General features: G+C 41.4%; 1 protein-coding gene across 1 annotated transcript in view; it reads right to left on the bottom strand.

The window, feature by feature from the left end:
- Positions 1 to 22,551, bottom strand: part of LOC145418813 (tolloid-like protein 1) — a 148,331-nt gene extending 125,780 nt beyond the window's left edge. The window contains exon 1 of the mRNA XM_080287145.1: positions 22,483 to 22,551. The gene's annotated coding sequence lies outside the window, so the exon portion shown is untranslated. The remainder of the gene's footprint in view (positions 1 to 22,482) is intronic.
- Between the last annotated feature and the right edge of the window lie 3,063 nt (positions 22,552 to 25,614).

Raw genomic sequence — 25,614 nt, forward strand, 5'->3', positions numbered from 1 at the left:
CAACCTTTCATCTCTCTATCTATCTATCGCCCGACGCGCTAATCTCGCAAAAGGGTGGCCGCAGACAAAATGCCTCCAAGTCGCTCTGTCACCCACCATTTGACAACCCTCCCCCCAACCCACTTCCCCTTCCCTCACATACCTCCCAAATCCATCCCTCCACCTCATCCTCGGTCTTCCCCTCCCTCCACCTCACCTACTGTACATACACCCTCTTAGTCAGTCTTTCATTCTCCATTCTCTCCACATGTCCAAACCACCTCAGTGTATTTCTCCTAACTTTCTCAACCACATCCACATCACATTAAAGAAAGTAAGCAATAGTGGATCTGGCCCCTCCACTTCGAAATATCTACCCTGTGTTTAATAAAATCGTAGGTGATGGTACGGATATTACTAGTTTTAGCCCCAAGTTCATCTGTAATGTGAACCCAGTGGACTGCAGGCTGAAAGTTACCTATATCCTGCAGTTCACCATCCTCTTTTGGGGGGAATATGGAGGTAAATGAGGGACGTTTGTACACCTGGGCAGTGGATCCCCCGTAGTTATATCAGTGCCACCACGTGAAGACGCCCCACTTTAGCACCACAATAGAAATAAAAAGAGTAATTCGTCCTCGGGCTGAATGGGTTAACTGGCAGGCATTTCCATCCACTCATCTTATTGTGCTTCTCACATCAGGCTCACATCCTACTTCCTCACCCCTCTAACCCTCATCTACACATTCTCTCTCTCTCTCTCTCTCTCTCTTTCTCACACACACACACACAAAACATCGCACACAGACACGAGTGCACATATTCTCTCTCACACACACACACACACGCACAAACATCTCACATAGACACGAATGCACACTCTCTCTCTCTCTCTCTCTCTCTCACACACACACACACACACACAAAACATCTCACACAGACACGAGTGCACATTCTCTCTCTCTCTCTCTCTCTCTCTCTCTCTCTCACACACACACACACACACACACACACACACAAAACATCTCACACAGACACGAGTGCACATATTACTCTCTCTCTCTCTCTCTCTCTCTCTCACACAACATCTCACATAGACACGAGTGCACACATTCTCTCTCTCTCTCTCTCTCTCTCTCTCACACACACACACACACACACACACACACACACACACACACACACACAAAACATCTCACAGACATGAGTACACATTTTTTTCTCTCTCTCACACACACGAGTGCACATATTCTCTCTCTCTCTCTCTCTCTCTCTCACATCAAAGACGCCTCGGTTCATTGAGAGTCGTGTGAAGGCGATGGCTCTCAACTCTTGGGCAATATTGGCTCCTCCGTCTCCACTCTTGGCTCTCTCTCTCTCTCTCTCTCTCTCTCTTCATTTTTCGTTTTCCTATCAGTCTATATCATTTATGTTTATCCATCTACGTATGTATCTTCATTATTTTTTTTTTTATCTTTAATATTTTCAGTTTTTTTCTCTCTCTTTCTGCCCATCAATCTAATTATCTATCTACCACACTCTCTGTCTCCATCTACTATTGGCGAAGTACGAAAGAAAGAAATCTATCTATCAACGTGTCTCCAAATATACACATGGCTTCAGAAAGTGCATATTAATAATGAGCAAACAACAAAGCCAAACAGAGCCATAAGAGTCCCGTCACCCTCGCCACACAGCACCGTCTATGTGGTGTTTGGTAAGGTGCTGAGGCCAGGCATGTCGTTTTCATTTTAGTTTGTCCTTGTGCTTTTTCTTTCAGTATTGGTAGACTTTTCGACTTGCAGGGTTAGATGAAGCCTTAATGACCTCCTACAATACACAGGCCCTTCCTAATTTGAATATCGTTGTCTTTCAGCAGAATACATTATTTACTTAAGTCCTGGTGACATTCCTTAATATATATATATATATATATATATATATATATATATATATATATATATATATATATATATATATATATATATATATATATATAATTGGCGATCAGACGATTTTACTCAGCATAAGGTGAGATCCTCGACATATAATGACAACCCTGATTATTTTCTATTTTTACCTAAAGAAGGGATGAGGTAGGATCCAGAAACAATAAAAGCGAAAAGTAAAAAAAGTCGAATAACTATGTTAAAAAGAATACTTTTTTTTTTTTCTGTTTTCCTCCCCCCCCCATGCAATACGCAAGAAGATTATACAGAAAAATGTAAAACATCTGAGCAGCTGAAGTATTAACGCGCTGGAAAGTGGAGCTAAAGGCATGAAAAAAGCATTTATGATTTTACGTGAAAAAAGACATGATACTGATTTTTTTCTTTTTACTAATTAGAACTAAGATCCGACACCAATGCTGTCCGGTCCGGCTTCGGTCAACCCGTTCTATTCTCTATTTCCCCCCCCCCCCCCCCGAATTTATAGTCTCCTCAAGTCAAATAAATAATTAAGTTTAAGTGTAAGTACGCTTTTGTTCACTCAGCTATTACACATATGATTACCATATAACTACTTTTCTTGCTCTGTGCAGACGATTTTATTTTAATTACGAAGAATCTGTATTAGCGAAGAGGTTAATTAAGACTACAGCAAACCCCTGAAGTTCCAAAATTCTCCCCTAATCTGAATACAGTCGAGTGGATACAATAAATACAAAATACAAAAAACATCTCATCAAACTGCGGCCGTTAACAAAATTGATAAACAAGACGATCCGTGATAATATATTGTAATGGAGACTTATTTCCCGTAACAACTGGCTGGAACTTTAATAATTACGGCCCCATGTCCGATAGGGTTATGGTTTTGACGCCTAATGCTGGCATGATTTGTTCTGGCCATGAGATCTAATACGCTAATTACGGTGAAATTAGGCCACGTTCTTACTCTATTTCTCTCTAGTCAGATGGCACCTTTAATTAGCTTATTCTAACTACCTTTAAACAGTTCAACTTCAGGTTAGGAGGGACCTTTTTAACATGATATGGAAGGTCAGATATTGGCTTCAGTACCACCTCGAATACAGGTGTTTTGAATGCTGAAAAAAATCGTCAGGTGGCAAGAATATTATACAAAGGGGACACCTGTGTGATAGAATAAATAAAGGAAGAAAAGGGGCAGGTAAGCGAAAATATAATACAAAGGGTACAAAGGGAACACCTGAGCGACGAAATAATTAAAGGAAAAATGAGCAGGTAAGCAGAAATAATGACTTCCCGGAAAAATCTAAGAATAGCTTTCAGATTCGCTTCCAATGCAGGGTGGGATTTTCATACATAATTAACACTGAGTTCCTGCCGTCACTTATTTTTTTCTGAGTGAAGAGCTAGACACACGCCACGATTCTGCACTTTCCTCATCCCTCCCACGGAAAACACTTATAATCTACAATTATTTTCTTCTCGTTGCTAAGACCTTGTGTGTGTGTGTGTGTGTGTGTGTATGTGTAACAGGAGACATGGAAGGTTTTCTCGCTCTCCTTTCCATGTCCTTCCTTCACAAAAAAACAGGGAACTGACCATATGTTTGTTGTGGTGTGTCTCAGGTCTTGTCGGCTATTTCCATCACTCCCATCTCTAACGCCACTCCTACTTTGGCCAGGTGCACACATACCTTATTAACTAAACTCTTTCTCTTGTATTTGCACGGAATAAGTCGCATGTAATCAGGAGTTATAATAAGGTGGACTTAAATAAAATACTAAAGTTATCATTAAAGTTTTCTGACTGTAAAAGCTGTTAGCCTAGTGGAGTCAAAATGGAACAAATGATCTCAGTAATATATTGCGAAACACTGAATACTTGGGGGTAACTGCAGTAATGGAAATTGCAATAGAAATGGTTATATTTTCATAAAGTGATTCCAGAGTAGCGGTAAGACTGGTGATATTTTTTCAGTGGTGCCATGTTTGGTGTTAAAGTTAAGCACAGTAATAGTTGTCTGGTGGTCATACTTATATATATTTTGGTGCCACAAACGCATAACATATTAGCATCAGGAGTAGTTTTGCAGAGTGCCAGAACCATGTGCCAGTAAAGTGTTGAAAGTTTGTTGCTCTTGTTGTTGCCTCAGCCTCATCTGAAACATGAACCCAGAGGATATTAGGCTAAGTTTCCCTTCTCCTGCAGCCTGCCAGCCTCCTTTTGGGGAAGCCAGCTGAGGAGCGTTTGAATACGAGTACCAGGCCAGTGGAGCACCTGGTTATCTAGGTGCCATCACGTGAAGGTGTCCTTTTCAAGCACCGCCGACAGCTATTGACTGATATAATAGTGCCACAATGGCGTCGAGTGGTAACAGTTTTATAAAGTGATGCCAAAGCCTCATGCCTGAAAACTATCAGGTGCTAACAGTTTCAAAAATAGAGTTAATATTGTGCTACAACCACGTGCCACAGTCGCATCGAGTGTTATATTCTCGTTTGGTGTTAAGAGGAACCTCCTGCCAGATTAGCGTTGAGGGGTAATGCTTTTTAACAATGGTAATAAAAATTCCATGTCAAAGTAGTGCTGAGTTGTTGAAATTCACAAAGCAGTGCCTGAACAGCAACAAATGATAACAGTTTCATTGCACCAGGCCTACATGGCAAAGCTGAGTAAAACAGAAACAGTGATAACAGTTTTGCTGAGTGATAGGAGAACCATGTGCCACAATAAAGTTGTGCCAGAGTAAAGTCGAACAGTAATAATTTCGCAAAGTGCCATAACCGTGTGTCAGTACTGCGTCGAGAGGTAACAGATTTGTTAAGTGCCACACTGATGTCGAGTGGTGATAATTTTGTGAAGTGCCAGATTGATGTCGAGTGGTGATAATTATGTAAAGTGCCTGATTGATGTCGAGTGGTGATAATTGTGTAAAGTGCCTGATTGATGTCGAGTGGTGAAAATTTTGTGAAGTGCCAAACTGAAATCGAGTGGTGATAATTTTGAAAAGTGCCAGATTGACGTCAAGTGGTGGTAATTTTGAAAAGTGCCAGATTGATGTCAAGTGGTGGCAATTTCGTAAAGTGCCAGATTGACGTCGAGTGGTGACAGTTTTTGTAAAGTGCCAGACTCACGTCGAGTGTTAACAGTTTCATGAAATGGTGCCAAAGCCAAGTGCCAGTTTAGCGTCTCCAGGGTGGTAGAGTGAAAGCGGAGGGGCTGGAGCAGGAGAGGCCCTCACACCCACAGCAGTACCGTGATAGTACAATAGCTCCTCCTGAGTGAAGACCACGGAGGTAGGCGGAGGCTCTGTCAACAAGGCTGGCGGTGCGCACTCTGGAACACAAGGCGGTCCCATCATTCGCTGCACTCCCATTCACTCAGCTCTCTCTCTCCCTCTTGCTGGTATGCCGTCCGATCTATTAGTAATTTTTCATCATCGCCTCTCTTTCTGTTGCTTGGGATTCAGTCTCCTGGATTTCACTGGTTAACATTACTTAATTCTCACTCTCATTCACTCAACCGTCTTAGTTCCTCTGCTATTATGAAACCAAATCTGTTTCTCTCTCACTCAAAAGCTCAATTACTCTCATGGCTTGTGGGATCATGTAACTTGATTCTTGTTCTCCGTCTTACTTTGCCGTCTCTCTCTGCTGTTACAAAGCCAAATCAAACGCCAGCATTCGGTCTCTTGCTCCCTTTTGCTTTTAATATTTTCATCATCATCATCTCTGTCTCTCCTTCTGGTATCATTACACACATTCTCTATTTTCATCATCATGTTTTTCAGGGTTTGTAAACTATATTACTTCACTCAAACACTCACTCTGTCAATAAAGTCTCACACTATTTTCTTTAACTACTGGTTCCATCCTTTCATTCTTACGTACCATTCAGGCACACCTTAGGATTTTCACTCAAGGAAACATGCAATTACACTCGACTACACACATCCAGAGGCCTCATAAGCGAAGCCTCGATACACTGCTTCACTGTGAGGGTAAAAGCTTCATGAAACCTGTTATGAAGAAGTGGAACAAGGGCGCCTTTGTGACACTATATTGTTACAGCTCAGTGCACAAAAAACAGAAATGTAAGCCTGGAAAGCAAACCAGTAGCCATGAGTGTGTTCAAGGTTAAAATTTTACGCTAGATGGGGGCGTTAGGGGAACAAGGAAGGAGGGGCTCTGGAAAAAGTTAAAGACTAGTGAGTAATGGAGATCCTGGTCATCACGAAGCAACAACGGCAGGAACAGTGGCGTCTTCGTCCTCTGAAAAAGACACAATGTCCCGAAGAAACAAAAACAATAAATGATCGTGGGGAAGAACGTTGCCAGAAAGGAGAAAAAATGCATACAGAAACAGCACATTCCTTCTCAGTACACGCCGTATGTTGTACCAGAAACCCATAGCATTTTTTCTAACCCCCCAAAAAAAAACAACACAGCATTTAATATTTCCTGCAACTCTGTACCAAGAAAACACATAACAAAGTAAACCTGTAAAACAAACATAGAAATTAACAAAGTGACTTGAAAACATAGGTAAGAAAAATGTATGAAATATTCAGTTCCCCTACAGTTCCTTCACGTCCTCAAAAACCTAAGCTTAACATTCATTTCCTCAACCTTAATTAATGTTCTTTTTTTCTCATATTATGGTACCTTTTTCACACAACAGCCTTTTAACTTGAATTATGTTTTTTCCACTAGTTAACTTCAAACTCACGGTCTCTTACAAACTACCTTGCTACACACGACATTATAATGCCCTCACAATTTCACCCTTATATAAACATCACTTTCTCACCACGTCGCCATACAGGGAATAACAGAATAAAATTAGTCACGATAACTGAATGGTCAAAGCTTCCACAACACTCCTCATACCTTCACATTCTCCCTTATCATCCACTGTACTCAAACACAAGACTAACCAAAAAGACGTACTTTTGATTAACGTATAATTAAAAAGGACACTGAGCCGTGGGGGTTTAGATGAAGTGAGGTTTATTGGTTAATGCAGGATTATATGATCGGTCTCGAAGCATGGTTTTGTAGCATGAAGATGGAAGATAATTCATTTACTCATCATGTACTGTCACTTAGTTCATAGGGGTTTATGTGAGACTGGGTGAAGTCAATCTTTGTCTCTAGTTTGAATGACAGAGTTAACACAAACAGCTCTAGTGTGTTAGTATGTTCATATATATATATATATATATATATATATATATATATATATATATATATATATATATATATATATATATATATATATATAAACTCTCTGTCTGGAGAAAGGAGATTCACCCACACTCATATAAATGCTAATAAACTTAATGACCAGTACAAAGGAATACTGAATCACCAGTCCTACTCTGGAAGGATGTTCAACAAGTTAAATTAATCAGAAGTTACTTCTTGCTACACACATGCACTTCAACATCATGCCCAGAAACTGCTGGAAAACTGATCATATTGACATGCATACTGAATCATTATCCCTGCTTGAGTGGGATATTCAGCAAGCCAAATAATGCCCACAGACACTTGCCGCATACACGCTTCAACTCCATGCTTCAGACTGAACGAGTAAGCCAGCTTTTAGAAAGAACAAGAAGTCAGTTCCGCTCACAGATGGACGACTAAGTACTGCATCCTTGAACTGACATTTACAGGCGTTTAACATTCAGAACTAAAGAATAAGAGTGAAATTCAAAAGGAAAATTAACCCTCTGATTGCCAGGACTTGATTCTAACGAACAAAATAAACTGATGATGACAAAAATAAAAATAATCGTCCACAGCCACAACAGGGCTAACTGCAACTTTTTATTCACCTCCTGACTGCTTGGATTTGACACAAGGAAACAAAATCATCTGGTCTGTCTGAATAAAATACTCAAGTGAGCCCACAGCAATAGAAGGGTTAACTCAGGAAAAGACTGGAATACAAAGATGCTCGTAAGGAAATGAGTGCTATACGGTGTTCAAATACAAACGGTACAAAACAGGGATTACACGGTTACAAATAATCCAATATACAAAGGAATATGAACATGTACCATTATGTACAGTTGAAGACAATAGTTCCCTTAATTGGCTCGATACGTCAAAACAAAAATTATCAACAGAACTGGAAAATAGCATCATTCGTCTATAATTCAAGACGTGTAAAGGATGCCAGAAGCAATTATTTTACTACCTGATCAACGTAATAAAATGCGTTGGAAGCTCAAATTATTTATGCACACGATGTATAAAAGACAGCAAAATCTACTTGTTTCATTTGTTTGGAATCCCTGATACATCAAAATCTGAACACCTTTTTCTAATCAACAACAGTCAGGTAATCTGTCCTCTTGCTGTTCAGTCTCTCAAGCGTGTCAAGGAATTACCGACTCCAGCTGTACATAACAAATAAGTATATATATGTTTGTATGTTAACTGTGCAGAAAAACAGGGTAATGTTTATCAAATCATAATGTGTACATGAGTAGTATTAGAAAAATAAACACAAACTACATAAAGAAAGATTACGATAACTGTGCATAAATCAAGCTTATGGACATAAATAAAAAGCAAATAACAATATAAAACGAATCTATCACACACACACACACACACACACACACACACACACACACACGCACGCACGCGCGCACACACACACACACACACACACACACACACACACACACACACACACACACACACACACACACACACACACCACGCAAAGTCAACAAAAGAAGCACTGATACTCTCGGTGTAAGTACTTTGCATTCTGACTCAAAGGGCAGAGGTGTTGACCTACTACTCCACGCTCCTTTTTAATTAGAATAAAGTGTCTGCCTTTACTTCAGTACTGCCTTTACTTCAGTACTTAATTTGATCAGTTTAACATAATCCAGCGCTTAATTCTTCTTGCAGTCACCTGACAAATCGAGGCCCCGGGAGAAACTAATTTCAGGCTGTATTAAACCGACGAGGAAAGAGTTGTTTTGATAGTTTTACATTAAGAAAATAAACATATATAAAGCACAGGTCCTACGCCTCTCATGTAACCTTGAATCACAGAACAAAGCATTTTCAAACACTTTTATGGTCAGTATCAATGGGCATAACTCAATGTGCATTATGAAACTGTACACAGTATAAATAGTACGGTCTGAGTTCAAACTTTTAGGGAGTTAGACCTACCAAAACACTATAGATAAACATCACTTAGGTTCACTCTCATTCAGCAAGGGTAACGGTGCTTCTTGTCTTGACTGTAATATAGAGGTGTATTCTACCTGGCAAAGGAGAATTCACAGCACTTCTTCCTTAGCTATATATTTTGCATGTTAAACCTTCTTGTTTTTTTAATATCTTTTTAATAACAACTTACTTTGTGTCAGGAACATACAAGAGGATATCAAGGTGTAACTGGCAAAAATACGTAACTGAGGAAGAAGTGTGGCCAAGTTTCAGAAAACGAAAATACGGCCCAAGGACCGAAATTCATCTCACAACTACCTCATAACTACACTCTCACCTCCCACGATCCTAGCACATAGCACAAGATACAACTCCACGCCCTTCATCATCCTATAACACACAGCTATACACAGCACACACCCATACACAACTTATCACACTGTTACACAAAGGAGAGCCTACAAGAAATGCACACACATCATCCTGTATCACAGTTTTATACGTGAGGTGGATAGGATTTAAAAAGAGAAGAATGAAAACAAGAGTAATACAAGCTATCCTCAATAGAATAGGCCATATGTTCATCCACTCTTCACTCAGGACTTCGAAATCATGTACGGCACAGGTAAACGCAGTAACTATGACGTGTTCTATGTTCTCAGGCATATTACACTGGATGTCACATAAACTCTCAACATCCATCACATGACTGTTACTTACTCCCAAAAACTGCCACTTATAATCAACAACCATCACATTATTCCTACCTACATTAACCTCAAAAAATCACCACTCACATGCAACAGTAATCACCATACGCTTACTTCCATTCACTCAATAATCACTACTTACACTCAACAATCATCACTTTACTTTTACATTCACTGAAGTATCACCACTCACATTCAACAATATAATCACCATACTCTTACTTCCATTCACTCAATAATCACTACTTACACTCAACAATCATCACTTTACTTTTACATTCACTGAAGTATCACCACTCACATTCAACAATATAATCACCATACTCTTACTTCCATTCACTCAATAATCACTACTTACACTCAACAATCATCACTTTACTTTTACATTCACTGAAGTATCACCACTCACATTCAACAATATAATCACCATACTCTTACTTCCATTCACTCAATAATCACTACTTACACTCAACAATCATCACTTTACTTTTACCTAGTCACTTTCAACTATCACCACTCACATTCAACAATCACTTCTCTCTTTCTTGCACTCATTTTCAAGGATCACCCTTCACATTTAACAGTCATTACCCTTGCCTACATTCACTAACGAAAATCACTCATATTCTTTCTACCATTCCCTACTGTACGATCATATAAACCTTTTCAATCCAGTGTTGCGTATTTTATTTTGTTCTTGCTGCCATCACACGAATTTATTTAGTTCGGAAGACCTTTAATAGCGAAGGTGTTAACGAAGACTACAGGTAACTCCTTCAGATCAAAATAAAAAGGTGTGTAGTACCAAAAAGAGGGTGGACTTGAAGGGGTATGGGACAACCACTTATAATTTTTTTTTTTTCTTATGTGTCCGATTCTAGGCATAGATTGGACAGTCATATCCTTCGCGTCACAAATGTTCACAGGTCACCATTTTGGCACAAATACCCACCATCCATATTGAACACACACTAGAGTTGGCTAATTCAGGACTGGGGTGGTGGTATCGGCGGGGTGCTTGTACGATAAGTCGGTGGGTCTTCTGTGTGGTCAGTTCGATCTATTTTAATGAAATACAAATCATCACACTTTTCCCAGTTCAAATACAGGATCATACTCGCTTTCTTTCAGAGAGCAGATCACTTCCATAACTCCTCAACCACCTCCATCAAATTCGCGTTCTTTCAGGCAGCAGATCACTTCCATAGTCCTTTGATCACCAACCCAGTAACCTTCATTCACAAGCATCAGTGTTACTCTTATTGACAAATCATCTCAACTAATTCACTCTCGTGGTTTATTATGCCACTGCCTACCTATGCTGGACGAGGCACTAAGTCCTTGTTCTGTGCATCCCAGTGTGTGTGGGTCCGTGAATCTGTAATCACCAGATCTCCACCAAACGTTTGTCAGTGATACAGTATGAGGAGATGATGAACTGATTGGTCAAGAGGTCAAAGGTCAAGGTCATATGGGATCGACTTAGTTTGTCCTTGTGGGTGCGATATCTCCTGAACCCATTAACGGATTTGCACCAAAGTTTTGTCAGTGATACAGTATGATGATGACCCGATTAGGTCAGCAAGGTCATGAAGGTTGTAAGGTGAGTCTGTGCGCAAGGTTTGGCGGAGGCATACCAAGTGTCGACTGCTCGGGGCACAAGTTCTCAGCGTTTCATTTTAAATTCATGACCGCTGCATTCAGACGATTATATCCAGCTTAGGGCGACAAATTAGGCTGTAAAAGAGTTGTGCATATTTCAAACCGCACTGCTGCTTGTAGTTTCTCCAGTGTTAACAAAAATGTCTGGAAGAAGTAAACATAAAGAAGACCTGTACATGACCTTCCCATCCTCCTGTTTTTCTCGCTAGGACTGGCTCTTTCACCGACTTTATTTTCTCCCATGGTTCTTTATTTCCTATGGACCTAGTCTCCCCATGGACATAATTTCGCCACGACTCATTTTCCCCCCATACGGATCTATGTTAGCCCTTTATTTATTATTCCCATGAACCTAATTTCCCCATGGAACTTTTTTCCTCATGGACCTATTTTATGCTGGTGGGGAAATGCCAGAACTCCACAAGGAAGTATTTTTTCCATAGACTTATTTTTACCCACTGGACTTACATTCTGCTTCAGCTCGTTTCCATCAAGGACTTATGCCCCATGGTCCTCTTTTCTCACACGTACCTATTCCAACCATGGACCTAAGTCACAATGGGTTTATTTTATCCTGCTCATCCTCCCATTCATCTACCAACCTACACTCCCACTTGCCCAGTATGGCCTGTCTTAGTAGCAAATGTACACACACACACACACACACACACACACACACACACACACACACACACACACACACACACACACACACACACACACACACACACACACACACAAAGGCAGATTTAAGCCCTGGACTGTGGCTGGAGGGTGATCACAAAATTTCTTGTGTTGTGGCTATTTGGTAATTTTAACAACCCTCACGAAATGCACACAGGTGTACACTGTCGTCTGAGAAAAGTCGTCGCACACCTACCCAGGAAATAATTGCACTCAATCCACCACAGTTATAGAGTTACTGTGGTCAAAAGTTTCCCATTTGGCAGGAAACAGGCATCTATTCGAGCATGAATGTTTACTGTCAAAGCCTGCATGAGTTGTCAGTTAGCTCATTGCACCGTAGCTTGCGTGTGATGCACTAATTTGATACTTTATTTCATCCCTCATTCACTTTCCATAGTCACTGTCAGCCGTTCATTCAGTTTTGTCAAGAACTGGTTTTCCTTAACAAGTATGGGTCTGTCAGGTACTAACATCACAGTAAACGAGTAAGATAAAGTACCTTTATCTAGCTATATGGCCTATGTCCCATCCTAGAAAAGGTGGCCTCGACAGAGAGATGCCATTTACAGTAACGACCCCTATTCCCAAAACACATCATCATCATCATCATAATCATCATCCCCAAGACACATCATCATCATCATCATCATCCTCAAGACACATCATCATCATCATCCCCAAGACACATCATCATCATCAGTCCCAAGACACATCATAATCATAACAATCATCATCATTCCCAAGACACATCATCATCATCAGTCCCAAGACACATCATAATCAAAACCATCATCATCACTCCCAAGATACATCATCATCATTATCATTATCATCAGCTTGAGTCAGTCCACTTCAGAACAAAGGTCTCTCCCATCGTTTTCCACTTTACCCAAATGGTTTTTACTTTGTTCCATCCAAGCCCTACAAATCTCCAAATCTCATCTCGTCATCTCGATCTCTGTCTGCCTCTTCCTTTCATTCCATATCTAGGCCGCCACAGTATTACCTTGGTCTCTTAAACCTTTTGCTGCAGCGTGGAAAAAAAAATCTTTATTCCGGCTAACGTTAGATGTCTTTATTTGCCTTTTAGAAACCAACAGCAGTGAATAGATTATAAAACTATCTGAATTAGTATACTTTTTGAAAATGAAAATGACGAACCCTGTATTGTATATCCACATGATGATGATGATGATGATGATGATGACGATAATGATGATGACGATGATGATGTATGTTATTTCTAGTAAGAGCTGATAACTGTATTCAGATTATACCTCCATTCTGTTCTTGCTCCAGTTACACTACACACCAAAATTACTTAAGTATAGGAATCTGTGAACGTGGTGCTGGAGACGGCCGCCCTCTCGCTGTAGTACTGATATAAGTGAGTGGGCCAGCTGCCCTAGTATACAAACGTCTCTCAACTCCCTCCCTATCTCCCTACAGGAGGATGGTGAACTGCCGGAAAAGGACAACTTCTGCTTGGCGTTTTGGTTCACGACCAGACAAACCTTGGGCAACAACAAAAACAACAACAATCTCTGAACATACTAGAAGGCTCTGACTTAAAAACGACTTTCATTGTGATCCTGCTGTCACCAGACGATTTTATTCTGGTTATTACATATCCGGCAGGCACACGAAGTTAGAAAGTCTCCATTAACCCCTTCAGTACCAGGGCGTCGGTATTACTTTAACCCTGATACCGCCAAACGATATTACGCAGCTTCAGGAGGGACCCACTCAGACAGAGGGAGTTAGGACCGACCTCCATAACTCCTTAAGCTTGACATCATATTTTTATTTATTCTTGCTACTTCCAGACCATTTATTCAACTCAGGAAGGACCTATGCTATTGAAGGGGGTTTAAAACGGCTGTCTAACTCCTCCTATTCGCGAAATGTCTGACGCTGGATGAAATCGTCTGAAAACTGGAAGAACAGAATGAAATGTAGGTCGCTTCAGCAGATGGGTTAACTGCTCAGGAACAATGCATTAATTTATCCCTTTTCTCGGCAAGCCATTCATTTCAGGTTACAGCCGAGTGAACTAGCACTTGTACCTTTATTACCGTGCTGAAAATAAACCCAGCAGCAGCAAAAAGGAGAACTAAAAGAAAGAAATGATGAGGTTATTAAATGGCCGCCAGTCACGCAACGTCTCGCTCCTTCAATTACCCCTCAGCGGCACGCAACGACATCCTTCTTTTCGTTGCAATCTCCAGACGATTTTATTCTTCGATTTTGTTCAAGTTTAGTAGTGACTGGGTATTGAAGGCTATTTCTAACCCCTCCAGGTCAAAAAGTGCCACCTAAACTGAAAATAACTGCAGGTACAAGAGCAAATAAAAAGACGTCCTCAGACTGTAAAGGTCACAGCTCCTCATATACTGCCTCGATTACCCTCTGTACTCCTCTCCACCAAGCCATAACTCTCTAATGCTTAAAAATACCCTCACGTTTCTTACTCCCTACAGATTTCAGTGGTAATTTGACGAGTGAATTACGGTAATGGCTTGTGATTAAAGGGAAAGTTGCTTCAATGGCAGTAGCTAATCGGATATATTTAGCAGAGCATTGCACAAGAATCCTGAATTTCACAAACAGTCACTACCGGTACAACACTTTGCATTTGGCCGGCATAGGGAAGAGCTAATTCTGTCAATCACCCACACAGAACAGTTTCAATTAACCCTAAATACACCACCTTCAGAGCGGTAGGTGGTGGCGATCATCATTCACTCAATGTTGTGTGCTGCCTGCTTCTTCCTCCACCTTTATGAATCTTTTTCTGTGTCTGTCATCCTCTCTTTCAGTTTCTCCCATCTTTCCTGTCACTTTCTATTACTCTTCATTCCTTTTCAGGTGGCTTTTCATTAAGTGACAAGCACAGTGGTTTCCTGTGAGCCAGGAAACCATTCAAAACGCTGGGTGGTCGCCATAAAATCAACCCATATTCGTTTCCTACGTGTCAACAAGTAGGTTGGTGGAGGGTTAGTGCCCCTCCCCGTTGAACAACTAACTCAAAGACAAACGGCCACCCCCTATGGGATTATGACGTCTGGCTATAGTTAGATAGACACCACCACCTCCTCAGCACGTCCCTGTGATGTCCCAACCTACCCTCATATTACTTCACCTCTACAACACCCTAGTGTAATTTGACAACGCTGAATCCTCTCATGGTAGGGGCAACTCTAGTATTTTCTTCCACCTAACGCCAGATTCTTTTATTTAGGTACGAAAGGAACCTGAGAGCATCATTACCTTTTCCAGTAATCCTCTCATGGCCGTGAAAATTGCCAGATCCGTTTCACGTAACCTCAGACGTGTGTATTCAGCTGCCAATGGGTCACAACAGCTTGAGAGTTTGTTATGGTTCTCTGCTTGACACCCTGAACACGATCCGCATTTTTCAGGACTAATTAAGCCATCTCAGAGCAATTACAAATCACATTAAGAGAATTATCGAAGTGGAGGGTTAGATACAGCCTTCAATAATTCAATGTAACACATGGTAGTGGCAAATATTACACTCGTCCCTCTGCCTCTCTCTCACAGTCCTTGCATTACCCCCCTGTACACCATTCCTCGTCAGCACGCATGGACGGTGTAACCCTCCAGCCTACCCTCACAATACAAGCCTGGCCACAATCTTCTGCTGTAATCTGACGTACACTGAGATGGCGTGGTTATGTGGAAGGATTGAAGAGTGAGTGACGGACTAGAGGAGAGTACGTGATTGGAGTGGAGGGGAAGATGGGGAGAGGGAGACCAGGAATGAGGGGGAGATGGGGAGAGAGAGACCATGAATGAGGGGGAGATGGGGAGAGGGAGACCAACAATGAGGTGAAGTACGAGTATATGAATGATGGTGGTGTGAGTTGGGGGGAGGGTAGCCTAATCGCAGAGGAAGGGATTGTCCACGTCTATCCCTTGTATAATTAAAGCGTCTGGATAGAGAGAGAGACAGAGACAGACTGACGGGGTGAATTAATACAATGTGATTCAACTGCGTGAAAATTGTCAATAACACAAGTACCTACATTTATTTTTGACGTATATTTACATGCCAGTCCTGAATTTCACAGAACCATTACAACCTTTCGTACCACGTCAGTATGGGCAAAGGGCTACTGCTGGCTATCACTCTCCCCCACTGGAGCTCGGGAAATGCAGAGATGCTTTACCTGCGAGCAAATGGACACGTGATCCTTTTTCGCTACGCACAGTGATGATAGTTCTCCTACTATTGCATTTTTTTTCCTTTTTTCTTGGGGGGGAGGGAAACTACCCACCCTATTCTCAGTGGTGGATATTGGGCTAGGATGATGATGATGATGATGATGATGATGATGATGATGATGATGATTTTTATTATTATTATTATTATATCACTATTATTATTATTATATCACTATTATTATTATTATTATTATTGTTATTATTATATCACATTATTATTATTATTATTATTATTATTATTATTACTTTCAAAATGAGGTAAAGGGACGATACCTTTATACTCAGTCGAAGAATGAACATTTTAAATCTTGGCTGTCGCTGACTTTACCCCTTTATTACAGTGACGTGTCTTACTTTTTATTCATAATACATAAGACAACCCCATTCTGCTAAGGAGCGGCTTTTAGGGCAGGAAGAATTACATATAACATCCATTTACACTTTCACTATGACAGGTCTTCCCAAAGTAAAAGATAAACAAATAAATAAATAAATAATGATAATCGTCTGGATACAATAAAAAAATTCTCAGATGGCGCAGGCTACTTTTTTCATCGATCTTAAATGCACTTTTTCTTAATATATCTCTTTTATTTTTGCTTATCTACGTCTTCAGATATTTATGTAGACAGCTCACTGCATAGGAAAGACAACTATTGTAGAGGTAACATCCACAGTTCAAAGTGCCACACATCTTTCTTTTATAACCCTACACACCAATCACCGTCAGTGCCAAACCACACTCTGCCGCAAATCACTCACCACAAATTGTCGCGCCACAAACTGCCGCACCTAACACTGCCACAACCACACCAAATCCTGTACACCTCTCGTCTCATGTTGCACAGATAATCGTAACACCCCATTTATAACACACAGATCCCATAAAACTCCGTGCTACTTTTACAATCACATCATCGTCTCCTCTCTTTTCTTTTCTTTTTTTTCTAATTTATTGTAACATACTCAAAAACAACTACAAACATTACTTTCACGCCTCAGCACACATCATGCTAGTATGACAATCAGTGTGACACTCAAACAGCTAAGTTTTGCTCTCATAACATCATTTTTCAATTGCAACCATGCATACCCTCAAAATACATACATATACAGCATATTACATCTCATAAATACGGTATATTTACTTAACTCGTTTTCCTGGCAACATACTTTCTCCATTAACATATTCAGTACAATCCAGTTTTATGCCTATATAACATTGTCGATTTTTATTTGCATCGATAAATTAAAAAAAATAAACAGCTGCAAATTTAAATGAACAAAACTCACACACTTCACATGACACACTGATCAAAACACAATCAGTACAGCCCATTTAAACATTCACTGCACTCAGAAAACACCTGTCAAACATTAATTACATAACCTATTCGCCTCACAAGACATAAAGTTCACAGACTACTAGAAAGATCTAAATTCTATACTCGATCTAAACTTCACACTCACAATGCAACACTAAACTTTTCCCATAAACGTCTGCATATATCAAGTCCACATGCACACGCCTCAAAATGTATCAAGCCCATGATAACTTTCAGTACAATCTACCTTTGCACATCCGCGACAACACTGACTTATTTTTCGCCATTAATATACTTCTATCTATCTATTTATCTATAGCCCGACGCCCTAATCCCGCAAAGGGTGGCCGCAGACAAAACGCCTCCAAGTCACTCTGTCACCCACCATTTGACTACCCTCCCCCCAACTCACCCCCCCCTCCCTCATATACCTCTCAACTCCATCCCTCCACCTCATCCTCGGTCTACCCCTCCCTCTCCCTCCCTCCACCTCACCTACATACACCCTCTTAGTCAGTCTTTCACTCTCCATTCTCTCCACATGTCCAAACCACCTCAGTGTATTTCTCCTAATCTTTTCAACCACATCCACATCTACCCCACAACGTTCCTTCACTTCTTCATTCGTCAACCTGTCCCTCCACGTCACTCCACATGCTCCTCTCAAGTAACTCATTTCCACTGCTCTCACTCTTACATCTGCATAATATTAACCCCATTATGGTCGAAACAAGTCTCGTATTCTATTCCAGCTAATGTCATTGTACTTTCTTTAGCTGGGATGAGAACGGGAGTCTATGTGGTGTCGCTGTCAGAGTTAACCACCACCACATGATCGCGGCCTCTCTCTCTCTCTCTCTCTCTCTCTCTCTCTCTCTCTCTCTCTCTCTCTCAGCTAATGCCAGACGATTTTATTCACCTGAGTGCATCATGAAAGCCTGGAAGTGTTAGTTTCATATGCACACACCTCACAACTCATCACACCCACTAGAACAATCAGTACATATCAGTTCTACACACTTTCATACCAACCTCTACGTCTATTAATCGCTTCTGTATACTCAAAAATACATGCAGTCAATTATTAAGCCACACACCTCTCCAAAACAACAAAAATATCCATAAAACGTATAATACAGTTTAATAATACACAGCTGCGTCGATTTTATATCCATCGATAAAATAAAAAATAAATAACACACACTCACAGTATTTCATGCTCACATAACATTCAGTACCGCTCACTACTACACTCAGCAACATCGATCTTTATCTACCTGCATCGATAAAGCAACACCTACAAACATCAATTATTTAACACAAACGCCATGACACCCGATACTCACATTCAATACTGCTATTTTTTAAGACTTGACTCATAACACATTCAGTATAGATACGTTTCACACACACACACACACACACACACACACACACACACACACACACACACACACACACACACACACACACACACACCCTAACGCAGAGGACTACTTCCAAACACAGTAAACCATGGACAACACGAAGGAAAAAATATATAAAAAAACACCTACGATTCCACACACACAACACAATCAGTATGCCTAGATTTGACACACACACAGCCAAAACTTCACTCCCTAACACGGAAAAAAACAAACAAACACACTGACTCCTGGAAAATGCAACTAAACAAAACACAAACACAAGGGATAAACTTTTAAGAAACATCAACACAACAGATGAACAACACAAGTATGACCAAATTTTAACCAACACACAAATGAGTCACGCAGGTAAGAATGACCACAACCCCTTCACTGCGATGACGTCTATCCAAGTAAATTCCTTCTGCCTCCAGACGATTTTCCTCAGCTTCAGAAACACCTCCCACACTGAAGGGATTAATGTAGGGTAAGCCTTCGTCTAATCCCTCCAGGGTGGATTGCGTCTCCCAAGCCGAGTAAAAGCGTTTGAAAAGAGCAAGAAAGATGTCATCAGAGTGAAGTGGTGATAAAAAAAAATCGTCTTTGTGGAATTAGCCGTCACTTTGAACAACACAAAAACAATCAAGCTCCGAGATGGGAGAGGAAAAAGACAGAGGGAAAAAAAAAAAAATAATGCTACCTGGACTGGGCCAAAATGATGCAGATAAAAGCCCGTAATTTCTCTAGTTAAGAAGACTCCGTAGCACCTTTTCCTTAGCGATTTATTTCTGCATATTGTACCTCCCTGTTCTCCTGTATGTTATCTATGGTACGTCTTACTGATACAGACTTGTTGTAGTGGCCCCAGATCACACGTGAATGGTGAACCCAGCGGACCACCCTTCTCCTGCACTCTACCTTCCTCCTCTCGCGGAAGAGGGAAGTAGCTGAGGGACGTTTGTATAATCAGGTAGTTACGATACTCGGGTTATACAGATGCCACCACGTGAAGGTGCCCCTCTCCATCACCTTGATATAGACCCACACTGCATCAATAACATACAACAGAACATCAATGCGCCATGTACAGAAATAAATCGGTAAGGAAAAGGTGTTAGGTGGTCTCCCAAACTGAGAAGACTACGAGCCTCCTATGCGTTCGTCTTTGTTTACGGTCGTTGATATAATGCTCACAAAACACACACTCCGGCAGCAGCAGACTCAGGGCCGCGTGTGCTGGACTTGGGAGGCTCACTTGTGCTATAGTCTGTTTATTTTCACCTGACGAGACTAGTGCACGCCTACAGCTTGACTATTATCTCCTGGTCTCGCTGATTGATATTCCATGACCCTTGTATCTGAAGTTGGAATGAGTCTCCTTGGTTACTAGTCTGTTTGCTTTCATTTGTCAAAATTAGGCTACTCCCACTACTTCAGGGTCAAGTTGTGGCGGCATAACATCGATAAGCCTTATGAGATAGGAACGAGTCTCCTTGGTTACTAGTCCAATCAACCCTTCAGTCTGATTACCCATGGATTTTAACCGAGCTATAACGAGGCAAGATACTTCCTTAGGCTAAAACAAACGCGCTACAGACCCTCTCTCGGCGAAATTCTGTTACTCATTAACACATTACAGTCACAACCACCTTGACGTCTTTATTTAGAAACTGGGGTGACTTTCTAAACAGGAGGGCTTAGATGCAACCTTCAATATGCCTTTCAGTACAGATGGACACACAGCAAACTCTGTCATCAAGAGGCAAGAATAACATCAAAGGAGGTCCTCGGGGTGAAGGGGTTAATGCTATAGTGTGTGTGTGTGTGTGTGTGTGTGTGTGTGTGTGTGTGTGTGTGTGTGTGTGTGTGTGTGTGTGTGTGTGTGTGTGTGTGTGTGTGTGTGTGTGTAAATTATGCGGACGTTTAAGACACAGGAAGAAGAAAAAAGAGAATACTCACGCGCAATATGTCACTAAGCATGATTCTTTTCTTTTTTCTTTTAATTCTTCCAGCTTCCTGATTATATTCTTCAGTAAACAGACCTCACTGGTGTAAGGGCTAATGAAGGCTCTATACTGTACAAAGCCTTCAGTTTTAAGAGTCTCTCCTCAGCTACGTAAATCCATCTCACAACAAAAAGAAACATTAAGAGGGCACCAAACGCTGTGAAGGAAATTTATGGCGTAATATGCAAAATAAACGCATTAAGGAACAGGAACCATATTTTAAGGCGTTTCTTTCACCCCGACGAAGATCCCTAACTCCCTTTTTCTCAGCTGATGACCACGTATGTAAAGACTGAAGCACTGATTTGACTAGCGACCAAGAAGACTAACTCCTGCCTCAGAACTAAGATCATCGAAGCTTATGGTTAGTGTCAGAGTTGAAGGAATAGCCCAGTTCCGTCAGATGAATACCACGAAGACGCCCATCCACCTCATAATGAAGACTCCTGGAATTTCACGCAATCAAGGTAACATAGAGGCCAAGTTGGGTCAGGTGAAATAAACAGACTATAGACAGATGATCCATTACAAGGGGAAACGTTGGGAGGGAGAAATACACAGGTGAGAGACTGAATTCTTTACTTCCAGGTACACAGCCTCTGAAGATGAGTTGTGTGTGGCCCAAAGAGAGAAAATAATCAATCTCTAACTTGTGCCTCTCTCCCACCCAACGAACCCAGTACAGTGCGCCTCCTAAGCCCACAGGGATACGCCTCACACCCAGACGGGTAGCCTAGCAATGGCCAGAAGCAAAGAGGAAGGAAAAAGGGGAAAAGAAGGAAGGAGAGGAAAGCAAGTCCTTTCTTTTTATGCAACTTAAGGGATCACCTGTGGTACTGAAGAGGTTAATGTGGCTGTACCCAAACCCCTCAGCTCAATATGCCCCTCTGAAGCTGAGAAAAATCGTCACCAGTTAGCTAAAAGAAAGAAAGAAAAAAACAGCAGCCACCAGACGATTTTAATAAGCGTAGGACAGACTTAGCCAACTGAGGAGGGGGGGGGGGGTTGGATGCAGCTTTCACTAACCCCTTCCCGTGTTTTCCTGGACAAAATAAAAATCGTCGGGAACCAGCAAGAACAAAATCAAAACTACGTCCCCGGGTTGAGAGGGTTAACAATCTCTCGTACGTGATTTTAACTGATTTATTCCTTTATTTACCTATTTATTTTTACGATTTATGTCCGTGTTAACCCTTTCACCACGACGATGTGTTATTTTGCTCTTTCCTGCCTCCAGACGATTTTATTCATCTTGGGAACGAATTTTTAGACTTCAAGTGAGAGAGAGGAGGAGGAGGAGCGAGAGAAAATGAAACTTACCATGTGTTGACGCGCCGGGTAGTAAGGAGAGAAGGAGGAGCAGCAGGAGGAAGATAGGGAGGTGGAGGAGGAGGAAAGGGAGCGGTGGTGGTGGAGAGGAGGCGGCTCTACTCCTCTCCGGTGCCGTGACGTCATGGGTGTGGTGGTGGTGGTGGTGGTGGTGGTGTCGAGGCAAGCCATCACCAGCCATTACGGACACGGCCAAACCTAAGGAAGAGAAATTAAACCTTAGAAACTGCACTAATACTTGCGAAAGAGCATAGGAGATGATGATGATGATGAAAATGACGACAAGAAGGAGGAGGAGGAGGAGGAGGAGAAAAATGAGGAGGAGGAGGAGGAGGAGAAAAATGAGGAGGAGGAGGAGAAGTGTTTACGTGACTAATTTTGCGATGGGCCAACAGGGAGGCATAAGTTCCACACCCTAGCATTAAGGGGTCATTGCTATCTGCTGTAATTAGAAGGAGAAGAAGAAGAAGAAAACGTGAAGAGAAGAAAGAAGAGGGAATAAAGAGGAAGAAGCAGAAGAGAGAAGAAAGAGGAGGAGGAGAAGGAAGAGAGAGGGAATAAAGAAGAAGAAGCAGAAGAGAGAAGAAAGAGGAGGAGGACGACGAGGAAAGAAGAGGTCATGGAGGAGGGAAAATGAAGACGAAGACGAAGAAGAGGGTAAGTGTAAACATGAGCAGTATGTTGATCGTCCACCAGAGGGCTACGGAGCTCCCCACCCAGGCGTTACTAGGTCATCGCTGCCTCTCGTAATTATCCCCACCTGTGTTTAATATCCATGCCCATTTTCTAGTAAACAGAGGGATCCGTAAACAGCGCTCCACCACAAACCCGCCTGATGGTTTCCTCCTCCTCAGTCTGCTGGCGTGGGCGTGGATGTGGCAGTGGGATTAGGAAATGAAGAAATAATGCAGAATTGACACTGATAACGCCCACTAATCCGTAACCGTAAAACACGAAAAATCACACAACAGAACAAAGATGAGGCGTAATATAAGGATCAGTCTGTACTTTTAGCTCGTCTCAAGCCCCCACCCCCATCCTACTCTACTGACATCATAAAAAACAAGATGATGAAGAGAGAAAGAAACTGAGGATTAAGTCAGGAGTATGCTATTGATCAGGTCGAAATATATCCAGGTATATAAAATTATCGGGTAAGGATGTAGTCGTAACCATTTTCCCTTGGCGATTTACTCTGCATGTCGATCAAAACACTATCTCAGGTGATCCACGGTTTCACAACGAGCTTTGTTGATTATCGTTCTATTACTATACTGTTTTTACTTTAGTTTGGTCCAGATTTCTTTTCTTTTTGCAGTTTATTTCACGCAGCTCAGTGGCGGAAAAAGACAGTGTTACACCTCTGTATCCTCTCCACAGCACTTCTTCATGACTAGCATCATATTCTACTGTTAATCTATTGTTGCAACTAGCGATTCGAGATGGAGTGTTGTCAAATTTAGACCACGTTAGAGTATAAAGGATTTAATACATTTACCTGCTCATTCACGTATTTATTCCTTATTGTCCTATTCATTTGCAAATCGAAACATCTCACAAAAGAGAGAGAGAGAGAGAGAGAGAGAGAGAGAGAGAGAGACCTACTATGTTTCCTCCGCCTCTTTCCTTGTTCTTCCAAACACTTTTTTCAACTTTGTCATTCCTTTGTTTCGTCCCCAATTCGCTTCACATTGACATATTTGTACCTCGATTATTTATTTTGGATATGACTACTTAAATACCATTTGTACATTCTTTATGCAGAGTTTGCCGACGTTTGAAGGATTTTTATAACGTAGAATAGGACAGCAGGCGTAATAGACAAAATAAATCGCTTGGGAAAAGGTGTTAGGGAGCTTCCATGCCCGACGAGAACACAGGCCTTGGAGACGACTTGTTTGTGGCCGGCCCCTCTGAGATTGAAACGTTTGGGTACAGACAGCCGGACAAAACTCGCTCCCCCTGTCAAGTCCCCAGCCTCATCAACTTTCATGTCACCCTTTCTCACACACTCGACCTTACACAGCAGCCGATACGAAAGCATTCTGAGTTACAGCATACAGGAGCCACGTTATAGGCATGTCTGGCCATTCAGTCAGCCAGTTAGTTGTCGAGGGGATAGTCAGTCATGTAATCAGTCAGTCGCTTTCAGAAAACCTTAAATAACAGGGAACATAAACATTCTCTTGTTTACGGAGCACTTGTTTCATAGATAGATAGATAGATAGATAGATAAATAGACAGACAGACAGACATATAGATAGATAGACAGATTGTTCATTGACCACAGTTTACATCATCAGTCAACCAATAAGTCAATCATTGCCATCAAGGCTTTATAGAGCAGGTAACAAAAACATGTCATTGTTATTTCAAAGGGCACAATCATTTAGTCAGCAGTGGGCCGGTCAGCCAGTCACTCAGTCAGCAGGTGGTTTACAGATATTAGACAGTCATTCAGTCAGTTAATCAGTCAGCAAGTCAGCCATTCAACAGGGTATTAGTCAGTCACTGTCAGTAATCCTCTCACGGCAGGTAACACAAAGGTATTCCAGTGTTTTATAAAAGGAGTACCTCGTTATGAATATTAACGGACTATTGTGCGATTGGAATTTTAGTCAGCGAGAGGTCAGTGAGTCAGCGAGCGAGTCACATTGTCAGCAAGCCTTACAGGGCAGGTAACACAAAGCATTCCACTGCCACATCAAAGGCTAAGTCGATATTGGACCACTGCCTAAAGTTTTCATGCCCGTTCACTGTTTTTACGGGAGCTGCTCATAAAAGAGAGAGAGAGAGGGAGGGGGGGGTATTGGGATCGTGGTGTGGTTGGTAACGTGCTGTGTTATGATCGTTGGGCTGGAATGACTTAGGTTCAAAGGATAAGAATGGAATACAGAAGAAAAAAAAAAAAAAAAGTAACAGGATAGGTTATAGCTACGGCAACAGGTCTATGAGTCAAAAAAAAAAAAAAAAAAAAAAAAAAAAAAGGGGGGGGGGGGGGAATGCAGGAAAATTGCCCCCCATCCCCAATAATCAATGGTTAGAACTTTGCATTAATCAGTAAAATTCAACGGCCACGTCTTAGCCCCACTGAATTTTCGATATCTCTCTGAATCATCTATC

This window comes from Coenobita brevimanus, chromosome 116 (assembly GCF_032717465.1).
Source record: "Coenobita brevimanus isolate Jiangsu-jjx chromosome 116, ASM3271746v2, whole genome shotgun sequence".
Lineage (NCBI taxonomy): Eukaryota > Metazoa > Arthropoda > Malacostraca > Decapoda > Coenobitidae > Coenobita > Coenobita brevimanus.